This window comes from Coloeus monedula, assembly GCF_965178545.1.
Source record: "Coloeus monedula genome assembly, chromosome: 2".
NCBI lineage: Eukaryota > Metazoa > Chordata > Aves > Passeriformes > Corvidae > Coloeus > Coloeus monedula.
In genome coordinates this window covers 33,041,085-33,058,538 of record NC_138782.1, presented here as the reverse complement: position 1 = coordinate 33,058,538, position 17,454 = coordinate 33,041,085, and the positions used below count along the sequence as shown (strand labels likewise).

Here is a 17,454-nt window from a genome sequence, read left to right as displayed (position 1 = left end):
CAAATGACTTCACTGTCTTTGTCTTCTTGTTCAGCCTGAATGCAAAACACAGGCAGAGGTCACAGGGCTGGGTTGTTTTGCAAACTGTTTCATAAAGATGATGCCCATTTGATGCAGCTGATTAGGTTTCTCATTGCCATTCTGAGATTAGAGTTTATGTAAAGCAAGACATCTGTAAGTGTATGTATGCCTGAGGAGTGCAACTGAAGTGAGGAATAGAACAGAAAATATTGGATCTCAGCATCAGAGGAATTTGCCAATAGTCTTTCTACGTTATACTTAACATTAGCCCAATAGATTCTTGTCCATGGCCATAGCCTTGAAATGCTATAGCAATGAAGATAACCATATAATTTGCATATTCAATTGGAGGTTAATATATGGCCAACTATAGTATGTCATACCAAATACAGGGACAGCTGTAGTTTGTCAGATCGGTGGTCTGACAACCTAGCCCAGGCTCCAGTTTCAAGATGGGGTCTAAAGCAGATGGCTAGGGGAAAATATAAGGTGTTGGAGACTGTAAGTTGTGGCCATAGGGTGGTCTTTTCCAGGATACTCTCCAACCCTCTAACAGTTTTCAGCTCAAGAACTTCCTCAGTCAAAAGTTGTGTTCTGTGTACATAGTAAATTGGTATGGATTTCTTTTCCATTAACTGTTTTCGCTTCCCCAGCACCCATTAGCATTGTCAGTATTCTGTGGCAGGGGCACAGAAAGGAGTCAATAGGATTTGCAGCTGTTTCAGGAAGAATAATGTGTGCAGCAGAAGAGAGCCTACTTGCTTCGAAGTAATTTGCAAATGGGGAATCTCCTCTTATGGAAATATTTCACAAAATTTGGGTCTATATTTAGGTCAGTTTGCTTTTTGTGTGAGACTGCTTGAGTTCCTCTTAGAAAATGCAGCTGTCTGACTGTGGAGAGTTCCATGTGGTGACAAGAGTAAGAGTGTAATCTGTAATCTGCTCTGCTGACGATTTATTTCTGGCTGCTGCTTAACTATTGGTTTTCACATGCAAAGCTTGAACTGCTGTATCAAAGTTCATCTCTCTCCAATACCCAGATCCATTGAAGCATTCAAACCAGCCTTCCTGAAGACGTCACCAACAGATGTGCTCTGCTCCTGAACTTGGCTTGCTAAACCTTGAACTTGTTTACCTTCGGGTCACAGTGAAAGACCTGCTTGAGTTGCTGCTGGGTTTTGCTTATTGCAAAGGGTATCAGTTTTATGAGGAGTTTGAGAGTTTGTGGTGGTATGAATGATGCTTTTAACTTCTAGTTTTATGTCTGGCAAATACTGGTGTTCCATGTGCTTGCTTGTGGCAAAACAGCTCACAGCTGCCTCATGGAAGTCTATTAAACAGTATAATTTATAATGTTTCTGGTGCAAAATTTAATGACAAGTATATGTGATGATCTGTAAAAATTTTTGGCCACAGTAGTTTGAGAGTTGTTGGTTTATGCTATAACTTATTAAATGTGCTGACAGCTTGTAACTGGCATATGCATTTCAAACAAATGAAGCCATTGAAATGAAAACAGATCATATTCAGTTCTTATATTTAACGATAGCACCCCAGCCATCATTGCATGAGAAGTGAGCTGGGAGAGAAAAGTGCTATTTTTCAGAAGGTTAATGGTGTACATCACCCATTTTTATAAAGCAGCCAGATAGGATGGCAGTGCATGTCCATAGGAGTTCCTGATTAGACAGGTAACAAGAGAGCAGTTAAGGGCTTTATGTGTGAGTAAGTTATTATTATATCTCACACTATTATGTGTGAGAGAACCTGGGCTGGAAACTGGGCTGGCAAAATGCAGAATTTGCCTAGAAGGGTTACTTTGTCCACAGGTCTGGATTAATGCATGTTCTATGAGACACTAAAATAAAACAGGCTACATCTGTATTGACAGCTCAGATGAGATTTTAATTGGATTAGAAAGATTCAGTCTGTAAATGCACCAGTGTAAATCAGCGACCTGGAAGTGCCTGAGAGAGCTCTGTGCTGTGTGCTAGCTCCCTGCTGCTTATCCTTTAAGGTCTAGTCTGGGTGCACTTGTACTATATAAAAACCAGATTTGAGTGTAAAGCCTTTTGACCCAAATCCCCGAGTGAAATGATGACACCAACATCATCTGAGATCTGTAGTGAGAAGAGCATTTGTGTTAGCTCCTTGAAGCAGGCCCAGGGGCTATAGCCTCATCTTGCCATCTGCTCTGCAAAGGGTATAATGAAACATCGGTGTGGTTGAATGACTTTTTAAAAGCCTTTTTTTTTCCCTTGTTGCAGTTAAAATGTGGGGCATTTTCCCATGTAAGAGTTAATGACAAGAAAACTAAGCATAGCTGTGCTGGAGAAGTCTCCCTTGTGACAAATTTTCCAATCCAGTAAATATTCAGTATGTTTCTACCTTGCTTTCTGAGGAAAACTGGCATTTTGAGGACCAGGAGCATGTCCTCTTCTCCTGTCCTTGTCCTTAAACTAGTATCAGGAAAAGCGAATTTTGAGATGTCCATTTTTCAAGGGGAAGAAATTAGGAACGTGTCGGGATTCTTTATTTGTGATGGGCTTGATGCCTAGGTTTTAACTTTTCTATTTTCCTGATTCTGTACTGCTTAGAGTGTAACTCTGAGGTTTCTTATAGCTTGCTAATTTCTGCTCACTTGTGCTAGGTAGACATAACAAAGCCTCTCTGGGCCTGTTCTCCAAGGTCACCCAGACCGTTCTAGGCCCAAAAAGTATAATCCAAAGAGCTTCTAAGGGGGCCAGCGGAGGGGAAATTGCATCATTGAACTGAAGCTTTAATTGGAGAGTTAACCCTGATATGCAAATGGACCACACCTATAAAGGTGTGAAGAACTCGTGACCTGTTGTCCATCTTGGGGTCCATTTTTGGCAACAGCTTCTGGCTCCCAGGGTGTACCTTTGAAGGCCTTTCAAATAAATACCTATTTTATTCTTTTACTCCTGTCCAGTCTCTGTGTCTAGGGGGCCTCATAAGACATCAGGCTCACATGACCCATTCCAGGCTTTCAAACTTGCTTGTGTAGTCTCCAGACTGAGGCAGATACGTGCGAGCTGCTCCGTTTGGGAGATACACCCAGACCATCCAACTGTGTAATGGCAGCTGCCTGACTGGACTCTGACCAAGGCAGTGACTGTGAGATGATAAGCTGATGCTGATTTCAGCTGAAATGCCTGCTCTTCTTGCCACTCAACCAGAAAAACAATTCTAGGATGGATCCTTGGCTTTTGTGTTACTTGAAGCTGGATGCTGTGTTTATGCCTTGTCTGATCAATTAGAAAATTTAAACAGAAAGAGTTACTGCTGATAGGTCCTAAATTCTATCTTGTTTTATTCCATTGGGAACATGTGCAGGGAATAGGTCTGAATGAAGACTGTGGCCTATAGTGATTTGGAATGATTTGGTTTGGGCTAAGACAGGAGATGATGTACCAGCTCTCAGGACATCTGCTGGCAGTGACTGCCTTGGGATTAGTGCAGTGGTAGCAGTACAGATAAGTCCTTATCAAAGTCTAGATACACAAAATACAAAGAGAATAAAAATATTTGTGGCCACAAGTTTTGCCCCTCAAAGGCCGCTTTTGTGAAAGAGGACAGAACAGCTGGCGTTAGCATCTCCCCTTCAACGAACAGGCAGAGGGAGAAGCTCTAGGAAGCAGCGTGTGTGGGCTGGTCCTGTACCTCAAAAATTGTAAAACTGGCTGATGTGACCATCATCACTTCTGCTTCCATTCTGCCACGTGCAGCACTGTAAAGTGCTGCTGCAGATGGTGGTCTGTTGGCAGGCTCCAAAATGGTTTTGTGCCTGCTGGCAAAAATATCTATGGTAGGAAAATACGTTTTTCCTTGTACAGATTTATTGACTGAACAGGAACTACAGAAGAATCTGGAAGAACTATTGTAAGACAAAGGGAAATAACTTTTTCATGGAACAGTTTTTCTATGTCCTTGTTCATATTTGTTAACAGCAGTGTATTCTTGTCACAGTGGATTCTGATACTTTCTGCTCATTTTTAGAATCCTGGACTCTTCTTGATGATTAAAGATGGTGCACTGCTTGTCACTAAAGATTTTGCCATCTAGATCTCTTATACCAGCAACCTGATCCCAGATTGGAACTCAGATCATACCAAGAAGGGCGACTTAAATGCTGGCAATTCAGAAAAAAACAGAAAAACATGGAGAATGCTAGCACAGAGGAGAGAGCAGTGTAAAGCACTTGTGCTTTTGTTGTTTTTCTTTTTATTTTGTTAGTGACTGTGAGATGGTCATGGTATTTGAGAAGGTGGAGTGCAAGATTCTATATTTTAAGATGCAAAGTCCTTGAGGGAGAAATGGAGTTGTCTTTTGAGTTTATGTTTTCAAAGTTGATTGTGTCATTATATCCTCCAAACTTGAATGGGTTACCTTCAGCACGTTAGATTCTTATACTGGGGAAGATGTGAAAAATGCTTACTGTTATGCTTTTGTGGTCTTATCTGCCCTTGAAGCATTCTCACATTTAGCTCAGGTGGGATATTGACCGGAATTCCCTGTCATGGTTTGTTTCTCTTATGTTGCATTTGAACCCATTTAATTTTTAGTTTGGGTTTGTTTGTTTGTTTTTTTTAGTTTTTTTCTCTGAATCCCTAAGGAAGGGGTTTTGTTGACTTTATGGGTTCACAAAATCTTTTTGTCCATATTCCTATTTACCATCTTCACAGGCTTTTCCAGAAAAAAACTTAATAGGTACTTTTGGCATAAAATCTAAAGGTCAGGTTGCTGCTCAGGTGAGGCAACATACACTCTTCTCTCTCTCCCTCTCTAGATCTAGCATTCTGATCCTGTTGCAAACCACCAGATTTTGTACAGAAGATGCATATGGAACTGCTGTATAAGACCACTGGAAATCAAGCCCATATTTTCCCCGTAATATTGCCTGAGTGCAATTAAATGAAGATGGAAGCGAGTGCTGAACAAAGGTTTCTGTCCTTCCCTCAGCCCATGCTGGGAACCATGACTGAAACTGTAACCATGGTTTCTGGCATCAGAGTTGGCTCACTTTCTGAGTTAAAGATGAACGAGCTCAGGAATCTAGCTGGAAAGGATGGCAGTGGTGTTAGTAAAGAGAAGAGAGAAAATAAGAGTAATGTTAATTCCTTCTCCTTCAATCTCCTTGAATAAGAGCTGTACAGAGGAACTCCCATGAAGATGAAAAACATGAGGTGGAGATGTGGCAGGAGAGTCCAAGCAGCAGAGGCAGCAACTCGGTATCCTCTGAACAGTCTGATAGCTTCTGTAACCATGACTAGAACTTTTCAATGCTTTGGGTCACCTGAGGAAGGAGGATATCTACAGCAAGATACCTGTTGCTTTACTGTACCTTTTGTTCTTGCCTTTTTACTTTGTCCTCTCCACCACATGGGTCTCTGTTGGTTTTTCTGCACTTTCTACTAATCCCTTCCTAAGTAAATCAGTGTCTTGGTCTTGCCCTGAAATAGAGCTGTGGAAGTAGTGCAATGTTTGCTGCTGTTCTGTATATTACTCTGCTCTCTTGGTTTCTCAACATACCAGGCTAGTATTTGTGAGCACTTTAGTGCCAGAATGCTGAAAGGAGTAGCTAGTGTTCTCTGAGTACATGAGCCATCCACATGACTGGGATCTATGCTTGGGCTCTCAGCACAGAGGCAAAGGAACAGTGGGGTCACCATAGACATATTTCTATTAGCATTGGATGACATCACCAGTAGCATAAAGTTTGGGAAAATTCTGCTCTTTGCTTACTCTCTGAAATCTCTCTACATCTGTTCCTTCTCTACCTTAAAAGAGAGTAAAATTCTGTGATAATTGTCTCATTTCCCAGAGGAGAGAAAGTTGATGTGAGAAGGAAGGAAAAGAGTTTTATGTTGAAAGAGTAAAGCATGGAAATATCTGGGAATATGTTTATTTATTTCGTCAAAGGAAGCAAAACAATTTCTGAGCAAGGCATCAGTTTGGCACACGCTGGATAACATACCTTCAACAGCCACGGGGAGATGAGGTCCAAACCTAAATAACTGCAGTAGTGGTTTCCACTGCAAACAGCTGACTTAGAAGTAGCAACTTCCCTTCATGCCTCGTTCTCCCTTGCAGACCATTTAGTGTAATGGATACAACATAAACCTCAGATGAAAACTAGGCTTCACCACATTGAATAAGTACTCCCATATATCACCCGTCCCACTCAAGCTTGCCAAGTCCTAGCTGTGGCAGTGTTCGTGAGGCCCCTTTTTTGGCTCTTCAACCTGCAAGAGTATTTATGTGGTAAAAAGTACAAGAAATGCTTCCATTGTGATCTTTCATGTGAATATAGACAAAATATGTCAATGTATGTAGGAACATTAGCTGACAGCATCAGCTGTGTTTCTCGGTTTTTGCTGATGAGCTGGAAGAACAAAGTTCCCCATTTCTCCTCCAGCTCTCTTGTAATATTTTTGGGAAGCAGAGATGCAGAGTTGCCTATTCTGTCTCTGGGCTCTCTGTATGGAGCAACACCTTTCCAGAAAAGTATCCTCTATGTCTGAAGCTTATTTAAGTCTTATTTTCTCATTGAAAGATTGTGACTTAGAAAGACATGCATGTTAGGTCCTTGCTTCAGCCCCCAAACATGTGTTGTGTATTGATAACTGTATTTACTCTCGTTTAAATTCAGGCATGTTACCAAGATCGGAGTGTTCAGGTTCTTAGTTAGTCTTATTATTAGTCTTTTGAGTCATTCTATCCCAATGCTGGGTTCATTTGAATACAGGGATTTACTTTCTGTGTCCCTTGCCCTTCATGTAAATCATAGGTTCAGACTATGCCTCTGACAGGCCTGCAGCTTTGAGTTGTTGCTCAATGCAAATTTCTATGCAACTACGATTTAAAAGTCCCTCTATTCTGTTTTGCCCATAGGAGGAAGTTATTTAATTGTGTGCCCATCCCTCATCCCTTCTGTGCTTGTCTGTAGTTAATTAATCTACCTAATCTGTCAGGAAGTGTAATGCCAAACGCACTCGACAGCTGCAATCCCCACCCCAGTTATTACTTCCTTTCTTGCACTTAATGAGGATGCACCAGTGGAGGTTGTAAGAAAATGCTGCTGATGAGACCAAGGCAGAATTTTCCTGACAAGAGGCTCATATCCAGAAAGAAGCCTTGGCATCACCCTCTGAGTAGAAGATGCTGTATCTGAAAACAGAGAAAAAGCAAAGCTTTGAGGCAGCAAATCACTTTCTTCACTGATGGCGTCCAGGCCACAGAAACTTTCCCTTCTCTTGGGTTAATTTATAGTTGTCAGATGAATATTTTTCATGCACTCAGATGCACTTGTCTTCTGTTATAGTAATGGCAGAAGAACTGGGTGGTTTAAGATTTCTCAAGCAAAGGGTGCTGGGGCTTGGGAGGTAAAAGCTCTTCATGGTATCAAAATCTGTCTAGTTAGGGACAGAGTTCCTTTATGTCCAGCGTAGTCCAAGATTGTAAATACTCAGGATTCCTCTTTTCTTTTTTAATTTTCCACACAGGAAAATTACATTTCCATACCTTTCTTATTTTTCTTCCTGCTCTACAGAGAGGCTTTTTCATAGTGTTGGGTCTGCTTTACATGTGTCCCATATGCAATATATGTGCACAAGTCCCTGATTTTAATGCACATACCACTACAAGAAGCTTTCTGTAGTTATTTGAGTCCAAATCCATAAGAAGTATTGTATTTTAGGCTTTGTAGCAGAGACAGCTTCCCCTTTCAGGTATTCACCTACATATTGATTCCTATGATAGGGACAGGCTTATGTCACTGAGTGCAGCACCAGCACTTTCTCACTTTAGGCTCCCTTCCAGTAGGTGCAGCTGGTTGGCAGCTCCCAGCTCCCTGACCATCTGTGTAAGAAGCAGCAGTCACTATGCTGCAAATGTGTGAGACACAGATGCTGTGAGAGGAGCATGAGATGGGAGCCAGGTCTCACACTCCATGTCTGAAATCAGTAGGGTTGTGTAAACAAATGTAAATCCAGACCTTGTCTTACGTGCGAGATTTTGGGTGTGAAGAAGCTGGGGGTGTTACCAAAGTAGCTGTGTAGTTTTAAGGATTTTGTACAGGCATACATTGTGTTTTAGATCTTGTTGCTTTACTATGGACAGATGTACCCAATGTAAACCAGTTCAGTTTCACTGAAGACAGTAGCAGAGTTACATCGTTCTCCATTGACTCCATTGTGGCCTGTGTGGTATTTTCTGCATCTGTGGTGGTTGTTGACTTCTGAATATCCCAAGGAGAGCATACTGACTGCCTTTCTGGAAAGTGGGAAGGGTCGTGGTCATGGTTGGAATACTTGAAGGGAATGTTTGAGTGTGCTCTGAGAATGATTTGCTTAACAGTAGACATGAAACACCTGAGAAAGATCTCACAGGACTACATATTTTTAACAGGGTAATGCTATTGTTCCATGGGAACATGCAGGGAAATGCATGTACTGCATCCAGGGCAAAAGAGGAGAAGTACTGGATTTTGGGAGCACAACAGATACATAGCTTGGGATGCAGGAGGGGAAAGAACAGATCTACCACTAGAGGATGGATGTGCTAAGTTGTCAATCTTATTTCTTTCCTCTATTGAATGCTTGGGAGCTGTCATGATATTCTAACCGTGAAATCATGGATAAGGCTTGATGTTCAGAAATCTTGTGTCCACGTGTTTCTAACACCTGCATCACCTGATTTGATAATACTATCATGTTTTGGCATATCTGCAAGTGTTAAGCAGCATAACATAAAAAGAAAAAAATAACATAAAGCTCTACTCTGGCCTATTTCCTTAGTATGGCATAATTAATATTTGAATGCTTTTGTGTTCTACTGGGCTATAACAAAGAGTCAGCAACTTTCTGGTGAGCCTGAGGGCTGCTGAAGTGATAAAACACAGATGATATTGATAGCAGGAGTCATACTAGCTAGCTGGAAGGATCAAATTAACTTATCTTTATTTCAGCTTTCTGGAGCTTTTCCAGCTATACTTGGATGGGTATAGAATAGACAATTTTCTACCCTTCTCCTAGAATTGAACCACCATTCTCATGTATTTCCTGCCACTTTGCCTGCTGACTTAGAGTGGGCTCTCTTCATTAGAAATAGCATAAACAGCAGCATTACAGGGATGTCCTATTGCCTCAGCATTTTGGAATGGCTTCTCTGAGTATGATTCCTGCCCTTCTGTGGTTTCTATCCTTTAATTCTCTTTGTTAGTGTTTTATGATTTTCAGAGTTGTATTTGATGACTTAGAAATCTATTATTAAGACCTCATCCCTCACCTTCTGGAGAGAATATTTGAATCTAAATTTGGTCTGCTAAGGAAAGGTGAGAGATTGTTATAAATCAGATAAGAAAGGTAATATGGGATGAGAAGGTGCCACCTGGAAATGCATCTGTGAGAAATGACAAGAGGAAAGTACTATGTGTTGCAAAGACCATGTTGGCCAGATTGCAACTGGACAGGAGACTGTGATAAGGAGGAACAGTGTCTTCCAAAGTGTTGAAGAAAAAGACACAACAAATGAAGTAACTGTGGTGCTGAAGGGAGGGTGAAGACCGATTGCAAAGATGGAGGTGATACGGGATGAATGCTAGGCCAAGATAATCTTTTGACTGTGTTTTTAAAGTGAATGAACATGCATGGTGAAGAAGGGAGGTTGACTGACAGATGTCTATTTCTTATGCAGCTCATAGAGGAAGGGCTGGATCTGAGATGTTGTAGGAGGTCTGTTTTGATACTTAGCCTGATGTCAGCAAGAAAGGGGAAGCCAGATCCAATGAAGACCTTATAAAATTGCAGTAATTTATAATAATTCCTCACCTGAAGCTGGGGAAGCAGTGAAATTTTGCAGTGAAATTTTCCAGTGAAGGGAAAAGGTTGAGAAACAGGATGGGATGTGTCTTGCTGGATAGTAGTTATCCTTAGGGAGGTAGACTGTAGCTGGGGTTTAAGAGGAACTGTTAGCAAAATAAGATAATTCAATGGAGAAGAAGATAACGATCATGAAGTATCATCTGTTTAATATGTTGACTAAGATTAGTTTCTGTCGTTGCTCACCTAGTAACAGTTTATATCAGATATAATCGTTGCTCAGGTAGTGTATCATACAGCCTGAAGGAGAGTAGGGGAAAAGGGTTTGTAATTATGTCATGTCTCTGTGGATAGGTGGATTCTATCTTCAAACAGTGCTCAAGGTTGTTTATTGTTCAGGGGGCTCTTTCAGTGTTGGAAGGAAATGACCTCTTCTTGTCATTTGCCTGGTGTGCAAGACTTCAAAGTGGGGAGCACAAGGTGCTACAGGTGAGGCGGATGGAGTAGCACCTTTTTAGGGTACAAGGTTTTCAGGTCAGCAGTTTCCTGGCACCTTCCTCCACACTAGGTAAGGGGAAGCTTTTGGTGTCACTAAATACAGGAGAGGTCCTTCTGTTCATCCTTCAGCACCAAGTGGGAGCAGCACATGGAAAGCAAGTGTCAGAAGGTGCTTTTTCTGTCACTCATCACACCAGACTGCCTCCACAGCTGCTCTGGTTTGTGTTTTTTACTCTGAGGAAGTACAGACAGATGCCTTCCACCTGGCACTGAAACAGCATTAACCCAGAGCTTTTAACATTAGGTACCTTGTTGTCTCTAAGCTTGATGGGAGGAAAACCTTTCAAGAACATTGTATTTTCCTAGCTACCCCTGCAAGTTTACACTACTAAATTCATGCATTGGTGAGTTTGTTTCCCTTGTGTGACACAGGGAATAGTAATGCTTCTTAAGCCAGTTTTGATACAGCATTGTAGCCAGATTGAAAAGGTGCTGAAAAGATGAAGCACATGTACATTATAGGCAGTACAGGAGTCTCCCAGTGGCAAATGTATTGTATTTGAAGAACTTGGGAGCAAATCTCTATCACTGCCTCCTGTCATAGACATTGCCCTGCTCTTATCTACTTGTTCTTTTTTTAGGGATAATCTGATGCAAGACTCTACTGCCTTCCTGTAGACGCAGTGGTGTGTGCAAAGAGGCCCTAGTCAACCTTTGTATATCCTATGCACTTTTACATTAAAAACACTTAAGGGCGTCTTTTAATTTTGCAGTTTCCCATCATTTGTAGGCCACATAAAGGGCAAGACTGCCCACACTATTAGCCTTTGGAAAAGGTTAGCAGCGTGCACAACAGTGTTATGCAATGGTTTACTAGGTGGAGGCTTGAAGAATAACTTCTCCAAAGGAAATTACAAGGGGAAAGCAGATTGCAGTTTCTCAGTTTGGAAGGTGTCCAGGGAGATCCCTGAGTCATGGAAAATCCATTGGGATTGCTTTAGTGGCTGTGTTTCAGCATTACATCTTGAATAGAGAGGAACAGCTGCACGAGTTTGTTGGTTGGTGTGAAGTTGTTGGCTTATACATTAATGATGTGGGAGAACTTTGGGATTACAAATGCTTAACTAGATAGTAAATGCAGTTATGATTTGTTGTTAGTAGACGATGCAAGGCACATGCTCATTCTTCTCTTATTCTTTTTGCTGTATCTTGTGAACATTTCTGATAATTTCTTTAGTTAGAAACATTGAGAGAAAAACATCTTAGCTGGTGTTTTCTTAAGCCCAGTGATGTCAGTGCAGTAGTTTCTGTTCTGATTATCAGAATACTTGAGCAATGAGACAGGACAGGGTGTGAGTGAATAACCAAATATAATGTCATGCCTTCAATTCACTGTTTGACATGGAAATACTCTGTTTATGTGAGGGAAGAGAATTGTGGAATTTTCTTCCACTTCAACCCTGAGGAGATAACAGAAGCCTCATATGTGGATGATATTCTAGCTGGTCTGGACTGATTAGTAGTAAATACAGATAATCTATTTATTGAAGTAGAAGTTAACAAATAGTGAAAAGGAGACTGATAAACTTCTCAGTCTATTTTGTGTCTGAAATCTGTGCTGTAGATTGTAGAGTGAGTCACTGTTAGAAGTGGTTAAGCTGAGAGGTTTAGTCTTTTACAATTTAAAAGAGGTTATTTAATTAATATTTTCCACTGGTGTAAGTCCACTCAATTTAATGGAGTTAGGGGCATTATGATTTCTGGTTTGCACTACCAAATTTGGAATAATAACTCAGAGAGCAAGTGAAGAACTAAAGCTAGCTTCTGGTTTTGCTTTTATCTGTGTAAACCTGAACTTCTGCCAAAAATGATGTTGATTTACTGGAGTTCCTTTGAGTTTACCCTGCATATAAGCTTGAGCATGTGTTTCTAAGCTGCACAACCAAAGCTCAACAAGATGTTAATTTTGCTCATTAAATTCTTAACCAACCTCTCAGTTCCTCCTGCCCTTTTACGTAATATTTTATCAGAGATTTAAAGGTCAGCCAAGCTCTGACTTACCCTTGTTTTCCTCTATAGGGGCATATGGCAAATAGGATGCACACAAGAGGATAAAGCTGGGAGGGAGGAGTAGGTGGCACTGGCGCCCCTGGAAATTCAGCCTGCCTTTGGCACAGCAGCATCAATCCCCAGCCCACATTTTGAAGGTTGAGCCAGCAGGACTGTGTTTGGGCAGGAAGTGATCAAAGAGGTGTGTGCCTGTGTGCTTTGGCACAGTCCAAACTGTGAATTGCTCCAGCCTAGGAACCGCCTCTGAACTCATTAGTATTAAAACAGAACAGAGAGGACTTTGTAGGGAAGGAGAGGGTTGGGAAGCCGGAAAAGTAGCAGTTTAGACGGCAGTTTCCTAATAACCTTTCCCACAACTACCTTCCCATACGGGGTCTCAGCTAGAGGACCTTGGCATGAAAAACAAACCCTGGCACAGGGAGGGGGAAGGGAGGGAGGAAATGAGGGGAGGGGAAGGAAAGGAAATAAGGGTTGGAAAATGGGCACTGTGCTGAAACAGCAGATTTTATTTTTATTTAGTGTTATATCTACTGATACTATAGGCTCTGTTTGAGAGAAGTATTTATACCATGTATGTAATCACAATGTGGAGGTAAATTTGTCACTTGTACTAGAGGACTTGTAATCTGTCACAGGGAAAAAATTTATCAAGGAGTGGTATTACAGATGGAGTTCTGTTCGGTGTTTTCATTTAATTGACTGGATGGTGAAATACAGAGCACATCTATTAGGAAATTATCATCAGTGTGATCCAGGAAACTCTGGTATTTCTTATGCCCTGCTGTGTTGTCCCTCCAGCAGGTATCAGAGTGGTTGAAGTCCCCCAGGAGGATCAGGGTTTGTCGCTGCGAGGCTGCTCCTGTCTGGCCACAGAAGGGCTTCCTGCTCAGGCAGCCCACGAGAGACTCCCCCTATAATGTCACTTGTGCCTGTCCTCCCTTTAATCCTGACCCATAAGCTCCTAGTCAGCTCCTCATCCATCCCCACTGGTAGGAGTGGATGGATTGAGGATCCCCTTCCCCAGCAACTTTAGTTTAAAGCCCTCTTCCCAGGCTTGGCAGCATGATAACTGAAGATGCTCTTCACCTTCTCTGACAGATGGACCCTGTCAGCCCCAGAATACTAGGTTTCTCAAAACGAGTCCCATGATCTGAGTAGCCAAACACATGGCTGTGGCACCAGTCCTGTAGCCATTAGTTGATTTACCAGATTGAACTGGCCTTTAAAATCCCTTCCCTTTGACCACGAGAATTGACAAAAAAGCTACCTGCCCTCCAGAGTCCCTTACCACAGCTTCCAGAGCTCTGTAGTCCTTCTGGATGCTCCTCAGACTGCTCCTGGTCATATCACTTGTGCCCACCTGAAACAATAGCAGTGGATAATAGACCGTACGAGGCTTGGTAGTCTCACAGTGATATCCCCAGTATGAGCCCCCAGTAAGCAGCACATCTCTCTAGAGTGTGTCACTGGGCACATATCCATACTGCGGGTATGTTAAAAGATAAGCTTAAAATAAGGTGGAAAAATTGTGTGAAGAAATGATGGCATTCAATGCAGACAGTTAAAACTCCTTTTAATAGCAAGTCTGGTAATTCAGGATGGAAAGCAGCCAGGTACAATTTTTCAGAGAAAAATCTAGGGATTATAGTTGAGCATGAGTGAACATAAGTTATGTAGGTTTTGAGGGTTTTTGTAAGAAAAAAGAGGTCACTGACTATATGGAATATGTGGAGTATATAACCAGAAGTGCAGTTTGGAAGATGCATGAAATAAACTTTGCACTCAGCTTTGGTAAGGTCTCAGCTGGAACAGAGTCCCCACTTTTGAACTGTGCAATTCAAGAAAGATGTACTTTGACCGGGTGGAGGCCAGAAGTCAATTAGAAGAGGAACGAGAGATCCAGAGGACATAGCCTCTAAGAAAGATTGAAAGAGATGGGTTTGTTTAGCCTCAAGAAAGGCGACTGAGGAGGGACATTACAACAGTCTTTAACAGCCTCAAAAACTGTTATCAAGAGGAAGGAAAAAAATCTGCTTACCACGTTAGTGGTTGATAGGGCCGGAAGTAATAGGCTTAAATTGCAGCAGCAGGGCTTTAGATTAGACATTAGCCTGACTATTCAGTCTTCATCCCTGTCCCACTCACTGGGCTCATTTAAATTCACTGACATGGACATGCAGCGCACCTTAACAGCAAAAGCAGTGATGATAGACAGCTGTTTTACATTACTGTCCTCATATGCCCCTCTGTATCCATGTAATGTCCTTCTTGCTCTACCTGTATTATAGCCCTGCATATGAGTGTGTGTGTCTGAGTCTGGATCTTTTTCTCTCTCTAAACAGCTGTGTGTGTTGTTGCATGAAGAGGTACTGGTTTTCCTCATTCTTTCTCTTTCTGTTTGGCCCAGCAGATTGTTGCCTCATGCATGTGGTTTGCCTGTGAAGGACAGAAAAATGAACAGCAGATGCTGTTTCAAGTGGCCTGTGAGAGGGGACTGCCACAATAGGCCTTGCTGGTTATGTGTATTTGTGTGCTGTCAAGTCACAGAGAACTTTGAGGAGTAGGAGCGAGACAGGATTTAGCTCTTCTCCAGGGAACAAGGAAGCAATTAACCAATGATTAAGAAGGGAAAAAGAAAGCAGTATAATGAGGGGTGTATTTGGGGGTGAGAGGGAGGCCTGTTAGTTGACTTTCTGTGTAAAGAATTTCTCCACCAAAAAACAGTGCCCTTGATGGATGAAAGTTTTACGCTGCTGCTAAGCCTTAAGAATGAGTAACTTCTGTGTTGGCAGGTTAGAGGAGAAACACATCTTTCAGTATGTAAACATCAGGTGCTTTCTGTCTTGTACTGTTATGACTGAGAATCAAGAGATTTGGGCCCCTAGTACTGAAGGCTTTTTAAAGCTGCAACTTTTTTGAAAAAGCAAGGAGGAAAAAAGAGTGTAATGGGAATTGCAGCCTTTTGTTTGTCTGCTTCTCTGCTTTACAGTCAGATCCATGGCGGTAGCTGAAATGTAAACATTGCTTCCTCTGCCAACAGGCTGTGTTAGCAATTCGTGTGTGCGCAGTGGTTTCCTAATGCACAAATGTAGTGATACAACATTGTGGGCATGGGCAGATGTTATGTGATATGCCTTATGTGTGTAGTTCTTGTGTGTGCAAGGTGTGAGTGGCGTACATATCTGCACATACGCATACTGTGTGTGTGCAAATACGTGGAAACTCAATGATGTTTTACTTCAATGCACCTAATTCTTATCATTTGTAAAACTGATCAAAATGTTACATGCTTCTCACAGTGTGCTGCTTCTGTGTGGTTTACAAAGGCTGCTTTTAATTCAAAGGGTTAGGATGAGATGGAAGAATTTGAGGGGAAGGACTGGCTTTTTTTGGGTTTCTTCTTGCTTTTTCTTCATGGGTTATCTGTGGAGTTAGCACATATATCAGGTGCCCAAGGGGGAGCTTTCAACCCGTGTGTTTCACCTGGAGATGTGCTGGCTGTGTGGGTGGTAATGCTGTTGACTGATCAAAGACTTTTGCACTGTTCTCTGCTCCAGTTTGTACTGGAGTGTAGGTGGTTTGTACAGTCAAATGAACCTCATTCACAGGCAGTTCGGACAGGCAGTCTTTCAGAATGTCTCATCGACCTCCTCAGCATTGGAAATGAGCATCCTTCCAGCAGGCTACCTCTTACATGTCAGCCTGGAGAGCTGGAATGAACAAAGCAGTGGACGGAAAACTGTAGGGGAACAATCCTATACTGTCCCCTGGAGGTAGGCACAGTGATTAAATAGGGAAGGTTTATCTCTTCTATTTGAAGGATTCCGAAGTTCTTTGCAAAGAGACTGAGATCTGAGTAAAGATTGTTTTAGTTCATTACTTTATTCATTCACGGCACTTATCTCTGAAACAGCTTTTTGGAGAACTGCCTCTGGACTTATGAGGAGAGCATTTCTGCTACTCCCTTTTTGGTGGGCACAGCTTGATTGTGAGCCACCAGACTAAACTGCTTGTTATTTGCCCATGGAACCTGGCGCAGGCAGCATGAACAGAAATATAAATGTTCCTGGGGCTGTTGTTAATGTGAAAACGTAGCTTTCAGTCATGTGTTAGAAATGTGGCCCTACTCAGTCCATTTTTTAAATTCGTAGAAGTTATGCTGGATAGGATTCTCTATTCCAAAAGCTTGTAGTGTGCTGCTGACAACCTTGCCCCAATCTCTTTCCACTGCTTCTCTTTCTTCTAAAGTCCCAGGCATGTCAGCGCATTTTATTCCATGTTTGCTTGAGTTGCATTTCAGTATTGATTAACCCACCATCAACTATCCCCTCGAAGTGATTGCACATGAACATGTACCTTCTCTGTGGCCTGCCAGTGGATGCTGGATAGCATCCCATGGTGTGTCATAGTCATTGTTTACTTCATACAAGATTTAAACAAATTCGTTCAGAGCACAAGGCCGTCAGATGTGCTAAGCCACTTGGGAGCATTGGTGAAACTGGAATGTGGTCTCTTTGGGGACATGGTGATAGACATCTATATAAATGACCTTAGAGAACCTGAGGCAATAGCTATCATACTATATGGGGAATTTATACTGGCAGCAGTACATTATAATTAATTTTGTAACTTGGGTGGATTTGACGCTGTTAAGAGACAGAGAGAGAATGATTGATGAGGTGGATGAGGGAGAGTGCATTTGTACTTGACAGGTGAAAAAGGTCAAGGAATGAGAAAAAGATTTGTGAAGGGAAAAAGAAAAAGTGATGTGTACAAGAAAAAGAAAAAAATGGGATAGGAATATGAACAAGAAGCAAGGTAAGAGCAGTGTATTAAACTAGAATTCATACAGTGCAAGGTATAATGTGAAAATGAACATACCCTTGGAACCTACATTTTTGAAGTGAGCATTGCAAGCAAGTTATTAAAATAAGTAGTCTTCAAATTGCGAAGCTCGACATAGAGTGTATAAAGGCATCCAGATACCCACTGTCTCAGTTTGCCCCATTGGATGAGTCACAAA

The 17,454-nt window shown here is 41.8% G+C and overlaps 1 protein-coding gene across 1 annotated transcript in view; it reads left to right on the top strand.

The window, feature by feature from the left end:
* Positions 1–17,454, top strand: part of DAAM2 (dishevelled associated activator of morphogenesis 2) — a 172,321-nt gene that overhangs the window by 56,718 nt on the left and 98,149 nt on the right. The window lies entirely within an intron of this gene.